We start from the raw sequence: 22,375 nt of genomic DNA on the forward strand, positions 1-22,375 counted from the left end.
ACCACTTTGCCACTATGGTATCCGCCATGTGTGTTTGTATTCTATATCAATACTGTGGGTTTTTTCAATTGTTGTTGGTTTGTAGTTTATGGTGAAGTTAAGTAGTATAAGTTCACCTTCTTTATTTATGGTGGGTAGTGCTTCCACTCAAATTTTAAGATTGTTTTGTCTAGTTCTTTAGAGAACATCAATAAAATTGATAGGGATTTTATTGAATCTGTAGATTTCTTTGGGCAGTATGGGCATTTTAACAAATTTTGTTTTTATTTTATTTAATATTTCATTAAAATACAGTATTACATTCCAAGAAATACATGTAAGTGAACAGACAAACAAGTTTGTTTTCTGAACACTCACATAATAACACCCAAAATAAGAACAAAGCATTGGGGATGGCATTGTGACACAGTGGATAAAGCTGCCATCTGTGACACCAGAATGCCATATTCATACTGGTTCAACTGCCCCTTGCTCCTCTTCCAATACAGCTCCCTGCTAATGAGCCTGGGACTGCAGCAGAAGATAGTCAAAGAACTTCAACACTTGCACCCATGTGTGAGACCCAGAAGTTGTTCCTGGCTCCTGGATTCAGCCTGGCCGAATTCTGGATGTTGTTACCATTTGGGGAATAAACCAGAAGATAGACCAATCAATCAACCAACCTCTATTTCTATCTCTTTTTCTGACTCTCCCTTTCAGATAAATAAATCAATCTTAAAAACAAAACAAAAAATATTAAGCTACCTTAGATGTCCTTACTCTAAGACTTGAACGAAGGATATATTACCTTTTCTCTTTTCCTCTTCAGTTTCTTTCATTAGTGTTTTAAGGTATCCTTGTAGCACTCTTAGTTCTTCAGTTAAATTTATTCCTAAGTATTTCTTTTTTGAAGCCATTATAAATGGGATTGCACTCTTGATTTTTTCGGCTAATTTACTATTGATTTATAAAACTATAAAAATACTGGTGAGTTTTCTATTTGGTTTGTGTCTCCTGCAACTTTATCAGATTTGCTTATTCTGATCATTTTTGATGGAATATTTATGATTTTCTACATATAAGACCACTTCATCTGCAATCAGGTATAATTTTCTTCTTTGTAATTTGCATACTCTGTATTTCCCTCGCTTGCTTGCTTGCTCCAGCTTGGATTTTCAACACTGTGTTTAACAAAGCTGGTGAAAATATTGTTTGCCTTGTTCCATCTAATGTTCTCTTCTAACTCACCAGCATTCTTTCTTTCAGTTAAAAAAAAAAAACTCCCTTTAGCACTTTTTGTAGGAAAGATCTGATGGTGGTAAATCCTCTCATTTTTGTCTATTATTCTTTCATCTCTAAAGAATATCTTTCCAGCACATAGTAGTCTCGGTCAGTGGTGTTTCTTGCTTCAACATTGAATATTTATTTGCACTCTTCTTGACCTATAGATTGCTGCTAAGAAGTTTCTTAGGTGAATTGGAATGTCTTTATGTGCTATTTTATGATGCTGGTTTGAGAACACTTTTTCCTATAGCCTTTGAAAACTTCAATGTAAAGTGTCTTAGAGTAGACTTGGCTGACTTGATTATGACTGCTGGGTTTTCACTACCTGTATATTTACATCTTTCTAAGTTTGGGGAATTTTCAGCTATTATTCCCTTGGGTAAACGTTCTACTCCTTTGGAATTCTCAAGTTTTAATTAAATCAAAATAATCTAAATATTATTTTAATGCTGTCCTAACATTCCTGTAATCTTCCTTCTTTCCTTTAAATTTTTGTTCCTTTTGTCTCCTGCAATTGCGCATTTGCAAATGACCTATTTTAAAGCCCACTTGATTCATCTTTAATTTATCCTGCTACTGATACCATCTATCATGCTTTATGCCATTTTGTGTCATTTTCATCTCAAGAACTTGTTTTATTAATCCAATCTCAGCTTCACTGCATAATACAGTGCCTAATACAGTTCTTAGTTGGTGTAATTTTCATAAAACAGTTATTTCAAATTCTCTGCCCAGTAGTTCAGATATACTGACTGCCTTATGGTCAATTTCTTATTTTATTCATTAAGGGAGGTCCTAATTCCATAAAAATTCTTATGCTTGTTGTATATAACAGTACCTTTAGACTGAATGATTAGGTATTTATTCCAGTCCTTATAATCTTGTTTTCATTATGTCCATCCTTTCAGAAATTCCAAGCAGGATTCTTATTTTTTTTCTTACCTGTGGCCATTGTCACACTTCAGCAAATAGGTGATGCCCTAAGTTTAGACTGACCACATGTCCATGGTTTGTGTGTTGTCACCATTTCAGTCTTAGAGGGCACCCCATTCCTATGTTTTCCTAAATCAACAATTGTTGTGTGATTCAGCATGGACTTAAGGGAGGACATAAAAAGTATAGCTCATTGGCACCAGCTTCTGCTGGTACAGATGGACAAACACCTCATCCACAGTCATTGATGCAAAGTGAGATACCACAGGACTCTACCCATCATACTGCCTCAGCATGGAGGTATAGGCCTTAAACTTCTATCTAGCAACTTGTCTCTTACATTTGCTTATTCCTGCCATGTAGACCATGACTCTGTCTCTTTGCTTGTATTGTTTGCCTGGGGAACAAATGGAGGGAGCAATCCTGTGACCAATTTCACTGCACTGGATTGCACCTGAAACCCACAGCCCTCCAAGAGCAATGCAACACAGGGCAGAAGCAGGACCCATGCTGCTGTGGTCTGCCAGCTACTGATTGTGTCTGAACAGAGATTCAAGGTATCATGTATAGGCACAGGAACAATTTAGGAACTATAAAAGGCTCCACCACCAAAGAAAAATAAATAAAACATCTACACTGCAGGATATAAAGACTTTGAAAGAGTTTGCAGAGTATGTTACAAGAATACAGGATACACTGCTAAATCCCAATGAAGAAGGTTGCCTAAGGAAAGTGATCGTATTTTTTAAATTTTTTCATTTGTTTATTTATTTTGACAGCAAGAGAAAGATATATATTATGGGGCCAGTACCATGGCTCAACACACTAATCTCTACTTTCAAGTGTCACATCCCATTTGGGCACCAGCTTGTATGCCAGCTTCTCTACTTTCCCATCCAGCTCTCTGCTTATGGCCTCAGAAAGCAGTGGAGGACAGCCCAAGTCCTAGGCACTCTGCACTCACATAGGAGAAAGAAAAAGCTCCAGTCTCCTAGCTTCAGATCAGCTCAGCTGTAGCCATTGCAGCCAGTTGGGGAGGGAACCAATGAATAGAAGACCTTTCTCTCTCTCTCTCTCCTCTTTGTAACTATTCCTGACAAATAAAAATAAATAAATCTTTAAAGAAAAAGACTTGTCTGACATCTGCTGATTCACTCTCCAAATGCCTGCAATAAGCAGATTCTGGCCTGGTTAAAGCCAGGAGCCTGGAACTCAATCCAGGCCTCCCATATGGGAGGTAACAATCCAAATACTTGGGACATATTCCACTACATCCCAGGAAGTGCATTAAAAGGAAGCTAAAACAGCTGTGTAGACCTCCAGAAAGGTTAACATTCAGGGATCACAAAACATAAAGGATATTCTGAGTTCAAGGTACCATCATAATTGATCCAAATAATTAGTAGTCCTGCCTTTTGACATGAACACAACAGGTATTTTGAGTTTCTCCTCTACCTATCACATCGACACAAACACACACACACACCAAATGATATTTCAAAACACTCATGAAAAGAGAGAAAAGAGATAGGCATTGAGTCTAGTGGTTAAGATGTCAATAAAGATGCCTGCTCGCCATGTTGGTTTACTCTAGGTTTAATTTTTAACTCTGGCTCCAGACTCCAGCTTGCTGCTAATGTGCATCTTCAGAGGCAGCACTATTGGATCAAGCAAGTGTGTCCTGGTAATCTGTGAGGCTGGTATCGATTGAGTTCCTGATTCCTGGGTTTTGCCATCTCAGTATCAGCTTTTACACTTGATTCTAGCCAAAGGCCAAGAAGCAATTCAGTCTCAGCTTTTAAAGGCAGTTGGGCAATGAAAAAATGAGAGTTCTCAATCTCTTTTTTCTCTTTCTCACTCACTCTTTTGCCCTCTCTGTTATGTTTTTCAAATTAAATTATAATTTTACAGCTCGTTAAAAACTAAATTTTCATGAACTTTTTATAGTCCCTTCATGCATAAAATATGTATATGTGAATAAATAATATATATGAATATTTCGATACCTCAAAAGTGATATTTCTTTATAGTTGCTACACTCTCATTAATGTTGGACACAGTCCAACATAATTGCAACAGATGTTCTCTATCAGGATCCAAATTCAATTCTAATGCTGACTATCTCATATTCATTGTGTTTTTAGGTCAGATTTTCACATTAGGGAATCTATTCGTCCAGCTCACCTTTTTGAATCAGCTCAAATCAGCCTTGGCCAGCTCTAAAATGGCTGTCCACAATTCATATCTCCCTCCTTCAAAACCATGACTGAGAAATGACTACCTAAGGACTATCTTTTTGGCAAAGGCTTAGAAAAGCAGACAATATGGATATTATATAGCCTGGATCCTAATCCTAGAGAAATAGTTCATATAATGACAAGCCAATCCAAAGATTTGGTAATTAAAGTGAGCGTCTTTGAAGAGAGTCTAATTTTGAGACCTATAAATTCCAAATAAATATCTCACTTCTATGTGACAATTAAGTTTTTATTACTTTATTATCTGTCTTGCTTCTATAGCCTGTGCTTTGCTTACTCTGTAACCTCAACACCAGAAATTCCTAGCATGTAGCAGGTCTTAATAAGTATTTGATAAAGGTTGAATGAATTTAAAAATTTAAAACTAGGGGGAGTGGCTACTGCCAAAGTAAATTATGTTCCCCCATAATAGAATAGATTCAGCCATTAAATAGCACGATTTACAATAATTTTTAATAATGGCAAAAATTCATGAAACAGTGACAGAAGTACATAACAAAATAATTATAGGCACAGAAAAATAGAGTAAGGAATTCAGTACAACATGTACAGTGGTTACTCTGTGTTACACGATTAAAGATAATTTTCATTGCCACCTTCTGTTTTTCTGACTTTTTGTAAAGTGGCTGCAATGAGCACCAATTACTCTTATTTTTTAACAAGTTTCATTATTTATTCAGAAACCATTTCAAGACCCAATCTATTTTTCAGAGACCAAGTGAACACCCACAGAGACAAATTTCTGAGATATCAAATTATAACGCTAACAAAACAATAGCTGTACTTCCATGCAAATAACATTCTCATTTAAAAAAAGAAGAAGAATACTTGAGGAATCCAGTTCCAAATGTGACTGAGCCCTGAAGACAGGAGCAGACTTATGGAGTCTATATGGACATTCTCAGGACAGGTGGGGACACAGTTCTAGCTCTGGGCAGCAGGCTTGTCTTCCCCTGCTGAAGGGGACCGGAAAATGAAAAAGAGAAGAAGGCAACCATTAAAAACTGCCTTAAATGAGCTTTCCAAAGTGACAAAGGAAACATGAGGACACAAACAGAAAGACCACAGCTGCTTTTCCACCATCTCAGAATGCTTTGGGTCTCCATTGCTTGTCTCTGTCAGAATGTCTGTTTACTTATTTGGAAGGCAGAGCAACAGAGAAAGGAAACTTATAGACCTTTTAACTAGCTGGAGTACCTACTACTCTTTTTTTTTTAAGAAATGAAAACTTTTTTGAAATTTTATTTATTTTTCTTGTAGTCAGATTTACAGACAAGGAGAGACAGAAGGGAAGATTGTCCATCCACTGGTTCACTACAAAACAGCCACAATGTTTGGAATGAGCCATTCTGTAGATAAGCACCAGTAGCTTCTTCCAGGTCCTTCATGTGGGTGCTGGCTTGCAAGGCTTTGGGCCATCGTCTACTGCTTTCTACAGGCAGAAAACTGGATGAGAAGTAGAGCAGCTGGGACACAACCAGTGCCCATATGGATCCCAGCTCATGCAAGGCAAGGATTTAGCCACTGGGCCATCAAGCTGGGCCACACCTGCTATTCTCACAACCAGAAATATACATGGATACACTAGGTACTGCATTAAAATCATTAAAATGGGAATATGAAACTGCATTATAAAATAATAACAACAATAATAAAATGTATTAAAAACATAATTATCTGATAGTGAAAGACTTAAACTGGAATTATTTTGTGTTATCAGTACCTCAATCAGACATATAATTAATACGCACTCAGTTCCAGTTTATTCCACGTCAGTAACTTTTGTATGGTATCTAACATTGACTCATGAGTGATTATTTGCATCTACACCATTTCTACTATATGAAAATACATTCTTTTTACAGTGTCTCATTTTTGTGTTTCCCAGTGTGTTTATTTCAATATTTTGGATTCCAAAGAGGTCATGAAATGATTGACTAAATGTATGAAGACTTTTGTTTCAGAAGCAAGATTTAATTTATCACATATCCAAATGTGCAAAACAAACCTGGCTACCACAACAACAAAAATAAACTATATTCTGGCAGATTCTCTGCTTGCAAGTAAATGACATTCAGACTTATAAAATTTTCAGATATCCCTTAATTTTTTATGGGTTGTCACAAGCAATGATGAGTTAGCCTGATATAGCTTAATGGACTATTAAAGCTAGAAAGAACTAGAATGACTATGCAGTCAATTTTCTGGTTATAATAAGGAAATGAGATTCCAACAACATGATCCGGCAAGTTCAAGGTGACCTCTGTAGTATTCTAACCCTTCCTGGCTCTAACTTCAGTCTTGCTACCACAAAAAACACATACTTATATACTCCCGATAAATGTGTCCTTAATGTGTGGTGCATTACCACTTAATATGACTCAATTACCTGGAAATAGGAAAATGTGTGTTTGACTTAAAATTTCAGGTCATTTTCTAGGCAACAGAATCCATCTCCATGTCGGGTAAAAACACACACAAAAAATGTGTAGGAACCTGTAATAAGCAGTTTTGCTAAGGAAATATGTCTAATGTACTCCTAAAAAACAAACACTCACAATTTGTATTATTTAAATCTGAAGAAAAAATCTTGTTGTTTCTTTAAAATTGCTGAATTCTAAACATGTAAAATGAAATATTTTTGGTTAAAGATTTATTTATTTTTATTGGCAAGTCAGAGAGGAAGATCTTCCATCCACTGGTGCACTCCCCAAGTAGCTGCAACGGTTGGTGCTGAACCAATCCAAAGCCAAGAGCCAGGAGCTTCTTTCAGGTCTCCCATGCAGGTGCAGGGTCCAAAGGCTTTGGGCCATTCTTTGCTGCTATCCCAAGCCACAAGCTGGGAGCTGGATGGGAAGTAGAGCAGCCAGGATATGAACCATCACCCATATGGGATCCCTGGCATGCAAGGCAAGAACTTTAGCCACTAGGCTACTGTACCAGGCCAAAATCAAACATTTCAATGCATCCATTATTACCCATACCTTTTTACTTTTTACTGTTGATGTTTTTTCAATGTCATAATTAATTGTTGAAGTTCTTAAAAACCTACTGCAATGCTATATAATTACTTTCTGCTGTAACACTACAAACCACAGAGGAATGGTTGCTTCACGCAGTGGTTAGAGTACAACTTGGAATATCCGCATCCCAAATGGGAATCCTGGGATCAAGTCTAACCCTGTGTCCAACTCTAGTTTCCTGTTAGTGCGAACCCTGGCAAGCAGTATGTGATGGTAACCCAAGAACTTGGATCACTGACATACACAGAAGACCGGGATCAAGTTCCAGACTCCTGGCTTCTGCGTGGCTAAGCCACAGATGTTTTAAGCACTGGGTTGTGAGTCAACAGAGGCAGATTCTTTCTTGTCTATCTTGCTACCTTTCTAAATAAATAAATAAATGTGGGGTTTTTTTCTTAACATAAAAGGTGGCAGAAAATAATTTTTAAAATTATTAAATCTTTATTTTCACATTTAATAAAAATAGGAATATAAAAGCTAGTAGGTCCTTGAAATGAATTATTATTAAAAAATTTTTCGAGAAATAGTTCTCAAAGACATGAACATTTTTACTTGGTTAATCCTTTGCTAACTCCCTATAGCCTTCAGTGTGATAAAAAAATTCCTTCATCTGAAAAAAAGAAAAAGGATATCTGGCTTGTCTACTCTCATGATCTTTTTCTCAGTCATTTTCTCTATGTATCTTCCACTTCACTTACACAAACAACCCGAAATTCCTTGAAAACTGCCTCATCCTACTTTAAACTGAATGCCTTCTGTAAACCTGAACAGATACATCAAATTTTTAAGAAAACTTGCAACCCACCAGTTTGAGTTCTTATAGTGCTCTTTGGCATTCTCCTAGCATGTGGGCAGTATAACACGACTATTGTACTATCATCAATTCTTGTTTTCCGGTATGAGTTCCTTGATAGAAAACATCACACATTCTTCTATTTTATGGTCACAATATATTACAACAGTTTTGAAACACAGGAGGTTCTCAATGAGGAAGGAATGAAAAAAAGTATAAGGAACTTAATGGGAATTCATAAAGCTGAAAAATGTAGGCAATCTAAGAGTTGAATAAGGAGCAAAATGAAGATTAAAAGTTATCTGAAGAAATAATAGCTAACAACTTCTCAAAGCTGGATAAAGAAATGATAAGCTAATTCTTCATGATCAAAATTACATGACAAACATATAACACAAACTCATACCAATAAAACAAAACTATAGGCCAATATCCCTGATGAACATAAATGTAAAACCATTAGAAACCAAAATATTGGCGAACAGAATTCAACAAATCAGTAAAGGAAAATACACTGGAAATAATTAGGATTCTACTAAAGGATAAATGATAACTGGGATTAATTAAAAAAGATTAGGATACAATGGTGGTTCCACATTTCAGTATCAATTAATGTGAATTATCACATTACTAGAGCAAGAATAAGAAACTTAAATTTCCCCCCAAAAGATGCAGAGAAGTCATTGTCAAAATTCAACATCCTTTCAGGATAAAAATATCAATAAATTTTTAATTATTAATATTTTATGATACAATTCCATAGTCTCCAGGATTTGCTTTATCTTCCTTCCCTAAACCCCTCCCAGATACACACTGATTTCACCTGCTCTTTATTGATGAGACATGTCTCCTGTAGGCAACAAATACGTTTTTTTAAACCAGTGTACAGTCTGTGATGTTTGATTGATGGGTTGAAGCCATTTATATTGAGAGCTATTATGAATAGGTGGGAAGTTGGTCTTGTCATTTAGCAATTGGTTATCCATTGATTAAATCTTCTGCTGTTATTTTACTGAGATGTTCTTCACATTTGTCTTAGGTTTTTCTCGGGGCTATTCTTGTTCTCTGTCAAGAGCACATCTTCAAATAGCATTTGTACAGCAGGTCTGGAAGAGGTAAATTCTTTGAGATTTTCTTTGCTGTGGAAGAATTTTATTTCATTTGCAAAGACAAAGGAAAGTTTGGCTGGCACATTATCCTGGGCCTACAATTTTTTTCTTTTAGAATCTGGAATAAGTCATTCCATTCTCGTCTGGCCTCTAGAGTTTCCTGTGAGAGGGCAGCTGTGAGTCTGACTGCCAGTCCTCTATAGGTCAATTGATTTTTTTTCACACGCACATTTAAGGATCTTTTCCTTATGCTTAATTGAAGAGAGCTTGATTATACTCTGTTCTGCTGAAGATCACTTTTGATCAACACTATTGGGAACTCTGTGCCCTCCTGGTTTCTGTTCCACTATTCTTTATTCTGATTAGGAAAGTTTCCCTTTATTATTTCATTAAATACATTTTTAAACCCAGCTTCTCTTTCTCACCTTCTGGAACTCCCGTAACTCTTGTATTTGACCTTTCAAAGGTGTCTCTAAATTCTTGAATACCTTTTTGGGCTTGACCCAGATCTGCTTCCAGCTTTTTCATTTTTCCCCATTGTGATAAGAAATATCTTCCAATTCTGAGATTCTTTCTTCTGCCTTCTTCATTCTATTATTGAGAATTTCCACAGAAGTTTTAGTTTGCTCTATTGCATCCTTCCTTTCCAATAATTTGGCTTGGTTTTGTTTCAGTGTTGCTATTTCTTGTGTGACATATTCCTGGAATGCCTGTATGTACTTCTTGTTGTTGATAAGAAGCTTTATAACAAGTATTTTGAATTCTGTGTCCCCCATTTTCTCCATGTATTTCTTAGTGAACTCTCAGGCTGCCAAAGGCTTTTGCTCTTTTGCAGGGAAGTCTTCAGTAATATTCATTGTGCCTTTGTCTCTTCTTTTGCTTTTGCTCATTGTACTTCTGGTTAGCAGATTCTTCTCCTCAGGGCAGGTTTCTAAGCTGCCTATTGGCCTACTGTTCAGTTTTACTTATTGTAGCTAGCACATGGTTCTTTGTAGTCACTAATGCCACTCCACCCAGCGAGTTCCAGCACTGGTTCTTATATTCCACTTCCACCAAGGCCTCTGTAGCCCCAGCTCCTAGCTCACAACTCTGCACTTCCTGTGATCCCATGGTGGGACTGCACTGTTGTCGGAACAATGTTTCTCCAACTTCCAGCTCAAGCATTGCCCAGGATTAGGGAGATTCCAGATGTCCTAAATAACTAGGTTGGTGGTGGTGTTGATCTTGTTGGAACCTGTTGTCCATTAGGTCTCAGGGTCACATGGACCTCTCAGACACAGGATGGCAAAGTCGATATTATTTTTGATATGGGACCAGTGCAATACACTGAGCTGGAATTGAGTTTTCTTCCAGCTCAGTGCATGTGCAACTCACTGTTGTCCCTGCAGTCTAATAGCCTTTGCCACTTTGTACAAAATGGCACCTGATGTGCCATTCTTGATCTGGATCTGCTGGCCATTAAGTCTTGGGGCTACCCAGCCTTATTTTGGGTGGAACCTGTAGTTTGCCATGTCAATGCAATGTACTGAGACAGAAATGTACCGAGCCAGAAAATTCTAGCCACTGCTGGAGCTCAGATTCCCATTTGCTGCCTGCCAGAGGGGTATCTGGTCATTGCAACACCACACCATGTCTCTGCTGCTTTCCTGTGTCTGCCAGTCTCCAGGTGCCCCAATGTTATCGGCTTATCCTCTCCTGTTTCCTGGAATGTGCCCTCTCTTCTTTACCCTCGCTAATGATTCTCCATCTGTTTAAACACGTCCTTACCCTGTTTCATCATCTTGATATTCCGCCCATTTCACCTAACAAACTTTTTTAAAAAGGAAGTTGCCTCAGCATAATTAAGGTTGTGCATGAAAAGCCTACATGCATATCATTCTCCATGATAAACAGATTTCTCTAATATGAGCAAGTCAAGGATTCCTACTGTCACTATTTCTGTTCTATGTAGAACAGGAATTTCCTCCTTTTGAGCATCTGGAACATCATCTTACTGCTGTCTGTTGAGCTAGATCATAGGGTAGAGGGGGAAGAATTCAGTGTTAGCATTGAGAAAAAAGTTACTAAGGCCCGTTATTAACATTTCTGGGCACATAGAATGGGAGGCTGCTGAATGCCAAGAATTTCCTTCAGGAGACATCTGAAATGTTTCCAGAGCCAAACTTGAATTAAATTTTTGTGATAGGTCCACAGCAGTCTAGGTACAGCTCTAAGGTGTTTTACTCTCAGGGAAAGGTGTTCTGCACTCTCTAGTTGAAAATGTAATGTTGTTAAAATGGCCATATTATCTGAAGCAATGTGCCAATTCATTATAATCCATGTTAAGAGTATCAATAATGCTCTGAAAAAAAACAGAGGATTAAAATTTGGGCCCACCATCTTAGCTGAGTGGCTAAAGTCCTCACCTTGCACACCCATATTATAAAAATGATAATAATTAAAGCAGTGCGATACTGGCATTAATGCAAACACACAGATCAAGGCATAGGATAAACAACTCAGAAATAAAGCTACACACATAGTCTTAGATCTTTAACAAGGTTTCCAAAAATAGTCACGATGGAAAGGATAGTCTACAAAAACAGAAAATTACGTATCCATATTGTAATAGCACTGTGTAGAATGGTGTTTGCCATGTGCTAGAGAGGAGGAGGAAAGCACAGGTAATGCTTTATATAAATGGGTATAAAATTTAGGCATAAATTTTTAGTTACACAAGTTAAATTCATTCTAGAAACCTTATAAAAATTAGCTTAAAAGTTTGAGAGTAAACTTCATGCTGTATATTTTAGTCATTATAAAAGGAAATGTTTAAAGGGGCTCGGCGGCATGGCCTAGCGGCTAAAGTCCTCGCCTTGAATGCGCCGGGATCCCATATGGGCACAGGTTCTAATCCCAGCAGTTCCACTTCCCATCCAGCTCCCTGCTTGTGGCCTGGGAAAGCAGTGGAGGACGACCCAAAGCTTTGGGACCCTGCACCCATGTGGGAGACCTGGAAAGAAGTCCCTGGTTCCTAGCTTTGGATTGGCGCAACACTGGCCGTTGCGACTCACTTGGGGAGTGAATCATCGGATGGAAGATCTTCCTATCTATCTATCCTCCTGTCTGTATATCCGCCTTTCCAATAAAAAAAAAAAAAATGTTTAAAAATACCTTTTGTAGTCTTGATAGTATGTTTAGACCATGACTTTAGTCATGATGAAAGAGAAAATTCCTAAAAGCTGATATGTGGGGACTTTTAAAAGAATTAGTGTATTTATAAAGGAATAAGATTATACTAAAAATTATAATAAAAAATAATCTAATGTAGTTTATAAGCCTAAGCCTTCCTTAGGAACAGAATTTTTTAAAGAATACACATCTATAAGAATCAAATTTCTAATTACTGGTAGCTAACAAAATATCCCAAAATGTAGTGACCTTGAAAAATATTAGTCCTTTTATCATCCCTCCTGGTTGCTGTAGGTCAGAATTCAAAAAAGACTGGACTGGGTGTTTTTCATGAGGTTGCAGGCACAAGGTGACTGCAGCAGAAAAAAAAAGTGACTGTAGCAGCTGTGAGCTGGGGATTAAATGTCCCGTGACACTTCAGTTGTACATGCCAGTGGAACTAACAGTCTCAAGGTATGTGACATTATTTTCAAAGGAGGTGCTAATCATGCAGATAACTGGGTAATTGGACCTCCGGTTTTAAGATGAACAGATTTGTCCTATCATTCCTTCAAGAGCAGTGAAATCTGTGAATAGAACTTGTTGCTAAATTCATTATTGCAGCAGCCCATAGAAAAATATGGAAGCAGTGCATGTCCTGGGACAACAAAGAAAGGACATGCTCTGCTCAGTTCTGCTTGGTTACTCTATTCTTCCATGTCCTCTTCTGTGAAAGTCAGTAATACTGGAATAATACTAATACAAGCATCTCCTATCTAAAATTAGATATTTAATACACATTAGAAATCAAGGCTTCAAAAGTGTCATTATCCCATTGCATTGCTCATTGCAGTTCACATCATTAAAGTGAACATAGCACAGGTGAGATTCATAGTGAAATGGAGAGCTAAGATATTGATGTGGATTAAATAGGAGAAAGGCTAAGAAGTATTGTTCAGCAGTTCTTTGTAGTCAAATCATAATTCTGAGATTGCATTTTCCCACTTAGTACACGCCTTTAAAAAATCTATACTTTTTTGTGCTTGCTTCAGCAGCACATATACTAAAAATCTATACTTTTTTAAGTTATTTCACTTCCATGAATTTATGTTAGGGAAAGAATCCAAAGTGTACAAAAAGTGTAATTATAGGGAGGAAAGAAAATGAAACAAGTTAAAAGCACAGCTAAAATGAAATGTTTACGTCATTTCCACTTAGATTATCATGTAGATTTAAACATTATTGCTAATACATTGGAAACTATGTAAGATAGGAAAGATATATAAAAATAAAAATTAGACACATAAATTATCAAAATGATTTAAAAACTACTTAAAGCACCTGGCACAGTAGCTTAGTGGCCTTGCATGCACTGGGATGCCAAATGTCCCCACTACTCCATTTCCTATCCGGCTCCCTGCTTGTGGCCTGGAAACGCAGTAGAGGATGGGCCAGATTTTTATTAGGAAAGTCAGATATACAGAGAGAATGAGAGACGGAGAGGAAGATCTATCCACTGATTCACTCCGCAAGTAGCCTCAATAGCCATAGCTGAACTGATCCGAAACCAGGAGCCAGGAGCCTCTTCAAGGTTTCCCATGTGGGTGCACGGAGCCAAGGTTTTGAGTCTTCCTCTACTACCTTCCCAGGTCACAAGCAGGGAGCTGGATGGGAAATTGGGCGGCCAGGACACAAACCAGGACGCATATGGGATCCTGGCACATGCAAGGCGAGGACTTGAGCCACTAGGCTGCCACGTGGGGCCCATGAATTAACATTTATACAAGTTATTTCAGACAATATATTGAGATTTTATTAAAAATCCAATATTTGAGTACTTAAGAAATTTCTGAACCTTCGAAAATCCACAGAATAATCAATACTAATGGTAACATTTCTCAGCTATCTGGAATGCTACTTTCATCCTTTAACAACCATAAATACTGCAGCTAAGAGCAGGGACTTAAGTTGAAAAATCCTCTTGAGAATGGAGAAAAGGAAAGGTCCTCTGTGCTAGGTTATCTCCTATTTGCTCTATGTTGGTCCTTAACCTTATTTAATTCTCACAACTCAATGAGACTTAATGAACTCATGTATTTTCCTACTTGACGTTAACTTGTTATAGCAATTTGTGAGGCACACTACAGGTGAGGAATCTAGGGTTCAAAGGGGTTATATAACTTGGTCAAAAGGAAACAAACCATGAGACAACCAAAGAGTAAGAAGCATTCTTTCCAACGGCCATTGTACTTTCCTGGTGGGACAGACTGGACCCAGACAAGAAGCCTCAAAGCCTCCTTTTGGAACAGAATCTAGCCACAATTCTTAGTCTGGTTTCTCATCACAGGAGATATATTATACATCAACCATTAGAACAAGATTGAAAGGAGAGAAAAAAAAAGACTAAACCAATAGCAGTGGGAAATGAAAGCTGTCAGGAAGAAAAAAAATTTGTTAACCCAAAACCTCAAAAAGCAGAGGTGTAAAACAAGTGGAGTTATTATAATAAAATATGCAACCCATACAATGGAGCTGTATTTCCAATTCTTTATTTTCCATATACTCTATGTAGAATGGAACATGCAATAATGTTGCACAATGGACACCCTAACTTTCTCCTTCCAGAGTTCCAGATACAAGACATATGATTTGCTTGTGCAATGTAAAACCTAGGGTAAGACTTACAAATACAAACTAATTCTTCAACTGAGGACCTTTATTCAAAGTAGCATCTAGATTCAGATCAAGCAAATTGTTTATTTATCCAACTAAAAGGTGAAGAATCAACTTAAGAGCTAGTTGGCTGTGGATATGCTTTGAAGTATTTTTCTAGTACAACTTAAAAATGCAATTGAATCATCAGCTGAAGCTTTCTGGATGACTGTGGTTTAAAATGAAGGCTGCACTTTGTATAAACATAATTTTTGTGGTTTAACTTTAGGCTGTTCTCTGCTTCTCCCATATAATGGGAATGCGTCAGAAGCACAGCTTCGTTTCCTGTGTAGGCTGGAAACTGTTAACTGCAAAGTTTGGAGACAGTCTGAGAAAGCTCATTGCCATATGTTAAACTAAACTTGATACGAAAAATCATATCAGTTTCCAGTTTCCCAGAGCATTAAAAAGGAAAAAAAAAAGGAGCTCAAGCTTTATAAATATAAAAAGCATGTGTCTGCACAGGAAATTCTACTCTGTTATTTTGCAAATGATCCGTACTTATATTTACAAGAGAAATCAGATCTGATGAGCCATATAGGAAGTAACACTATTTTGTTCAAAGTTTGGAATATAGTTTTATAATTCTGTACGGCTGGCTGGACTGTGAACTAACCATCAAGATACTGAGATCTCAACTGTGCTGCCCAGCATGATCCTAAAGCATTTGTGTCTCCAAGTTACAAGAGATGGAATATTCTGATAGCATGCTGCTAACTTCAACATTTCTTTCAAATGTAATTTTTATGTCTAAATGTTCCCATCACCATTTCCAATTCAGAAAGACTCATAAGCATTCACAAAATGTTTGGCATCAATTCATTCTGATTTTCAAGTTCTTCTTGACTCTCTGAACCTCAAAACAATTCTCTCCATAGGCCCCAACCCAGGTAAAAATGTCCTGGGCTAATCTGTAGTAGTTCTTTTAAGAAATCCTGTAACTGACACCTTCTTTCACACTTTCCCATTGACACCCATCATGCTCTAATTTCTTTATTCCCAACAAGCTTACTGTACAAAAAGCCACCCCTTTCTTTTACTGTTACAAGTAAGAGTAGCACTAAAATCCATGACCAGAACCCTGAGCACACAGAGGACGCTCTACATTGCTTTTAATGCTAGTGTCTCTTGCCACCATTTTAGTAAACCCTTGGGCTTACTTCACCAAATCAGTGCTCCAATGTTTATCCTTTCTTTCATTGTTCCCAGGACTAACCAAGGAACCTAAACAATTCCGCCAATTGAAAATCTCTATTATCTTTTTTCAATCTATTAGCCTAAATATGCCAGTATTTCCAACCAAATGCCCTTTTTTTGGTTTTTTATTTATTTATTTTTATTATATTTTTGACAATCTTTACATAGTTAATTAGGGTAAAAAGGTACAAGGGCTATAGGAAAGTGGGTAAGACTATTAGTTCCGTATTGTTTCCTTCATGTTTAAAAGGGGGGGTATTAAGGGAGAAGGCCCACCCAATTTCCCACCCTCCCCAGGTCCCAGATGTAGGGCATGCTCCGAGGTTCATGCTGAAGTGGTTTTGATAGTTCACCAGTTATGAATCACTGCCAATCTTGCCACTCCAAGCACTATGAGGTCTTTGAAGAATCCACTGATTGACATAGTCCATCATAGAGTCTCCGTTTGCCCCGTATTTCGCTGCCAACATATAGCTGAGATGGTTGATTGACCTGTTCTGTCTTCTGTCTTTTCTTGGTTAGGGTTCCGAGTCCAGCAGTTCGATTGGGGAGATCTCCAAAGAAACTTTTTCTGAGGTGTTCACAGACCAGATTCTCGTATGTACTAGCAAGCACAGGGCCTGGCACAGTCCATTGCCCCAATCAGCTGGTGGTTGCAATTGCTGGGTTGGTTATTTTCAGCCCCGACTTCCACTGGAACCAATGGGTGTTTGCAGTCCAGCCTGGTTCTGCCCAGCACATACTCGGCCCTCACATAAACAAGTGGGAGCTGCAGCCTAGTTGGAGCGACCCACAATAACCCCCGCCAGGCCTGCCCCCTACCCTGGTTTGCCAGTACATGTAGCAGTAGTCCAGTCTGTCCCACACCCCATTCAGCTCTTGTACACGTCAATGGGTATTGAAGCTTAGTTCCATCTAACCAGCTCAACTATCAAGCCTTCACAGATGCTGTTGGGTGTCTGTCTAGCCACCCCAGTCCCTGTCCTAGTTTTCATTCCCTCCCTTGGAAGTGGTAACCCAAGAGGGCGGAGCTCACTATTTCCCTCCCAGGCCTCTCCCACTCTCGGATTATGCACTCTCCAGGGAGTTCTGTGGTTTGACTTGACAGAACTAGCCCCCAGTGCCAGCTTCTGCAAGCTGATGCTGCAGCTAGGCCCAAACAACCTTCACCCACTCTAATTTTGTCTGCACCAGTAGGATCAATCAGTCCAGCCTGGCTTTTCCCTGATCTGGTTCACATGAGGCGCACAGGTGTTATAGCCCTGCTTGGTCTGCCCCCATCCCAGCACACACTCTCCAGTGGGAGTAGCTATCCAGCAAGGGAACCCCACCGTATTTCCCCTGCCAGCTCCGCCCCTTCCCTTCCTGATTCTCATGTGTGCAGGTTGGGCCCTGCGGTCACATCTGGCACAGGCAACCTCACCTTGGCATTCTGTGTTGTGCACTACTTTTTGTTGCGACCGAACCCGGCTCGACGCACACTCTATTCCAGCGTTCGGATTTGCCACTGGATTACATAAACTGATTCAGCCTGGTCTGCCCCCGACCCATGCCAAATGTATGCCAGTGGGTAACTTTACATGGCCTGTTCTAGGCTGTTTCCTATAATGTTTCTTGAGCTTACCAGCAGGGTCTGTGTCCTGCCACAGGAGTTGCCCAGGCTCCTCCATCAGAACCACTTCCAATGCCAGATTTTGTGCATACCAGTGGATCCATGAGCCAGCACTACTCAGTTCACCTCCTGTCCTAGCAGGAACAGTGGCTTTTCCTGACTGGCCTTCAACCTAAACTGGTCCTTGCTGTTGAATGTTTCAGCCCAGCCATGGCTCGTCCATACCCACATATGGCTCACACATGGTCCAGTAGTGGTTGAGACCTTGCCTAGTCCATCCCACATCTACCCTGGTCCTCCAGGACACCAGAGGGTGTTGGGGTCTGGCCCAGCTCGGTGCATCCAATCCCAGTCCACACTTGTGCCAAGGGAGACTACAACCATTTCCTGATCAGAACGCAGCCCCCATTCCAGCCCATGCGCCCCTTGGTGGGAACCTCAACCCAGCTAGGGTTATCCCCTTAGCTCCCCAACCGGGCCTGTTCCCAGCCATAGATCACGCACATGCCAGTGGTTACTCTGACTCAGCTTGGCTCAGCCCCTCACCTGTCCTGATCTCTGCCTTAGACACTGTGGCTTAGCGTTCCTGGCTCACGCAGACCAGTAGGAACAAGAGCCTAGCACGGCATAAACTGTGCTCCATCCTGGTCTCTAGTTTCGCTTGTGGGCCAAGGTTTGCTCAGTCCTGCCCAGTCCACCCTGTTCCAGTACCAACTGACACATTAGCCAGCTGTTGGAGCTACTTTGCCCAGCTTGTCCGACCCCCAGGTCTGGATCACGTGTTCACCAGAGGGAGCTATGACTCGCCAAGTGAGTTTCCCAACTTCCTCCACTTAATCCACTCCCAGAGCCAGTTCTCATACATGCTATTGTGTTTAGGCCAGGTTCTGGCAAAGTCTGGCCTTCCATTTGGCCTTGTATGAGCTGGTGAACGTTGCAGCCCAGCCCACCCCACACCCTATTCAGGATGCACATTTGGGTGCTGCTGCCTTGACCAGTCCAGACTGTTGCGGGTTCCTTTACCTGTGATTGATGGCAAGTTCCTTGGGCACACCTAGCTTAGTCCATCACCACCCAAACTCTTGAGCTAACCAGTGGGACTAGAATTTCCACAGGGTTTGGCCCACACATTGCCCCACAGAATCTACCCCCAGATATGGCTCTGGAGTGCTAGTTAATCTAATGACCCTGCTTAATGTGACGCTTCTCCTGATCCATCATCATGTCAGGTAACAATATATGGTTCTGCAGGACAAGCCCCGAGCCAAGGCTTTTGCGTGAACTGGTATTTGGTGGTCAGCATTGTTCAGTGATAACACGTTCTTCAAAGGAAGAGTAACTGTCATTGGGAATCTTTAGGATTGATGCACGTCCTAGAAGCAAAGTGGGTTCAACCAGGAGCTACCTAAGCAGTGATTCAAAGAACCAAAACCCCAGAGGTCCAGGACGGGCGGCCAGCAGGCGGAGCCTGGTGCCAAATGGTGCACTTGCCACCCGGGCACAGCTCACTACCTGCATGTGGTGGCTGGTGCCTGGGATCCAGGCATGAAACGCCCCGTCCTGAGACGCACCAGCAGCCAAGAGGCTGCTGGAAGTTTAAACTTCCAGGCCCAAGGTCGCACCCCTCCCCAATCCCATTCACCACCCAATGAGGGCGGCGGGTGGGCCTGGACCTACCCAGTCACAGAGACCTCCCCCCTCGATGTACTCACCCCGAAGGGAGCAGCCCCCGGAGACCAGGCAGGCCTGGAGACAGCTCACCCCATGCATGCGGTGGCTGGCATCTGGGATCCAGGCAGGAGAGGCCCCGTCCTGAGACCAACCACCAACCAAATGCCCTTTCACTGAAGCTTTTTTTGTTTTTTTCCATTTTTATCTGATTTCATTTTCTTTAAGTAATTTATGGCTCCTCCTCTCTGTCACATTTCTTTCCCAATATCAGATTAATGTCTTATATTTAAAAGTGTTACTTATTTACCACTATCTAGTCATGTTTACTTACTTACTACCAACTAATCATATTTACTAACAGTTTTCTGATTTAAAAATTCCTTTGTCTTCTATGAGCTTTGCTTTATGAGGAACAGCTTTGGGATATTATCTTTTCTCCCAATTTTTTATTGCAAAACGACTAACATGGTTTCCTCAGATGAAGATCTTACATACACTCTCTTACTTCATACGCTGCGAGGCACTAGCCACAGGCTCTCCTTGACAGAGGATAAAATTGAACCAAATCCCTGTGGCAACTGATGACAGCCTCAGTAGTGTGGCTGTCTCCGCCAGCTCCTGACGATATTTAGACATGTCAGATTTTCTCTCATCTTGAAACTGAGGAGGAAGAAGTTTGATAACCATTGAGAGACAATTTGGCTGTGAGTTGGAAAACTCTGGAAAAACAATCAGTGCAAGTCCTCTGAAATTGTTCTTGGTTGTACCTAGCTCTGTGTCTTTTTCTCTGAGACTACATCTCAGATGATCAGATTGATTTGCCTGTCTGTACTTTTATTCACTCCCTTTTTTGGCCAATGCATTGCAAATTTTTACCTCTAGTCAAAGTGGAACAAACAAGGCAAATGCTTATCATGATTTGTACGTGCTAATAAAGTTTGTCCTATGAGAGATTAACACTTTTAACAAATTTTTATGGTTTATTTTAGAATAGTTATTTAGTCTAAAATAGCTGCTTATTGCTTCTTGGCCCTTTGGCTAAGATCAAGTGTAGAAAAGCTGCTTAAATGGCTAATAACATTTTTTTGAATTTTTCATTTTTTTATTTTTTTATTAATTACATTGCATTATGTGACACAGTTTTATAGGTACTGGGATTCCCCCCACCCCTCCCTAGACCCTCCCCCCACGGTGGATTCCTCCACCTTGCTGCATTACCCAAGTTCAAGTTCACATGAGATTCTTTCATTGCAAGCATATACCAAACATAGAGTCCAGCATCTTATTGTCCGGACAAATTCAACAGCTTGTTGGGGAGACCATCTCTGGTCTGAAGGTAGAGTCGGCAGAGTTCATCCCTATCAATTAAAAGCCCCGACATAACATCAGCAACAATTTATAACATTATGAGATTAATTGACATAGTATTGAGTAACCAACATGTTAAAAAAAATGCAAATTCTTTACCATATCCTGTGACTCCTTCGTTGACATTTCAATTTTACTTTATCCACAGCCGGGTTCTATACACCTTAAAATGGCTATAGATAACTATTCAGCTCTCTCGTGTCTATTTTCATTATAGTATTTAGCATTATATAGCGTTGAAGCATAATTTTGCTGGACTTGGCTTTTTTTTTTTTTCGTGTAGTCTAGACTGGCTTATAACTCTGTCAACAGTTCAGGTGCAGAACAGTTTTAGGAGGGGTGTGCAGAGAAATCCTCAGTACCCTAGAGAGGAGTAACCAAACCTAGTAATGTATAAATGAATTTTTTAAAACAAGCATCAATGGGGTGGGTGTTGTGGCTAAGCTGTCAGATGCTTCTGACCCACCTTCCTATTAACGTACCTAGGAGGCAGCACATAAAGCCCAATTAGGTCACTGCCATACAACGGGTACCCAGATGGAGCTCCATGCTTCTGGATTCAGCCTGACCCAGTTGTTGTGGCCATTTGCAGAGTGAACCCACAATAAAAAGTCACCCTCTCCCTTTCTTTTTCTCTCTCTCTCTCCCTCCCTCCATCCCTTCCTTCCTCTCTATGTGTCCTGCCCTCTGTCAATCTGCCATTCAAATGAATATTTTAAGTAAATAAACATTTTTAAAAGTTGTGAGAGAACTTATCCCTTGTGAATTATATATTGACGCACACCATCCTTGAATTTAACATATAAATTCTTTTAAGCACATTACTTTGCATAATATCTTTATAATATCTATGCAGATGGAGAATATAATTGTTGTAAGATAATGGTTATAACCAAAGATCATTTATTCTTCAACTTTTCATCTTAGAGACACTCATACCTCTTGACCTAGAACAATTAAATTCTAAGGCCCTACTGAATTAATTGCATGTGAGGAATTCACTCCTCTATAGAGGCTCCTCTGGTAAGAAATAAGAAAATAAGTAATCAACCCATTTTATTCAAGGTAGAATTTCCTCAAGGTATTGGCTTAAAAAGCCCATATTAAGAAATTTTCATTAAATCTCTAATGTGAGACAACCATTATGTTAGAAGATGGAGCAAAAAAGCTTTATAAGACATCAACTACTAGAGAATTTACTTTTTACTTGTAACAGTGGTCAAAATTTGCTTCCTAAGTTGAGGAAACTCAAGTCTTAAGAGGAAGTTATTCTATCTGACACCTCT

General features: G+C 39.6%; 1 protein-coding gene and 1 pseudogene across 1 annotated transcript in view; both read left to right on the forward strand.

The window, feature by feature from the left end:
- Nucleotides 1–22,375, forward strand: part of LOC101534656 (N-deacetylase and N-sulfotransferase 3) — a 151,235-nt gene that overhangs the window by 84,946 nt on the left and 43,914 nt on the right. The gene's annotated exons all lie outside the window — the stretch shown is intronic.
- On the forward strand, nt 20,740–20,905 carry LOC118759093 (U2 spliceosomal RNA; annotated as a pseudogene).

Source organism: Ochotona princeps, chromosome 7 (genome assembly GCF_030435755.1).
Source record: "Ochotona princeps isolate mOchPri1 chromosome 7, mOchPri1.hap1, whole genome shotgun sequence".
Taxonomy (NCBI): Eukaryota; Metazoa; Chordata; class Mammalia; order Lagomorpha; family Ochotonidae; genus Ochotona; species Ochotona princeps.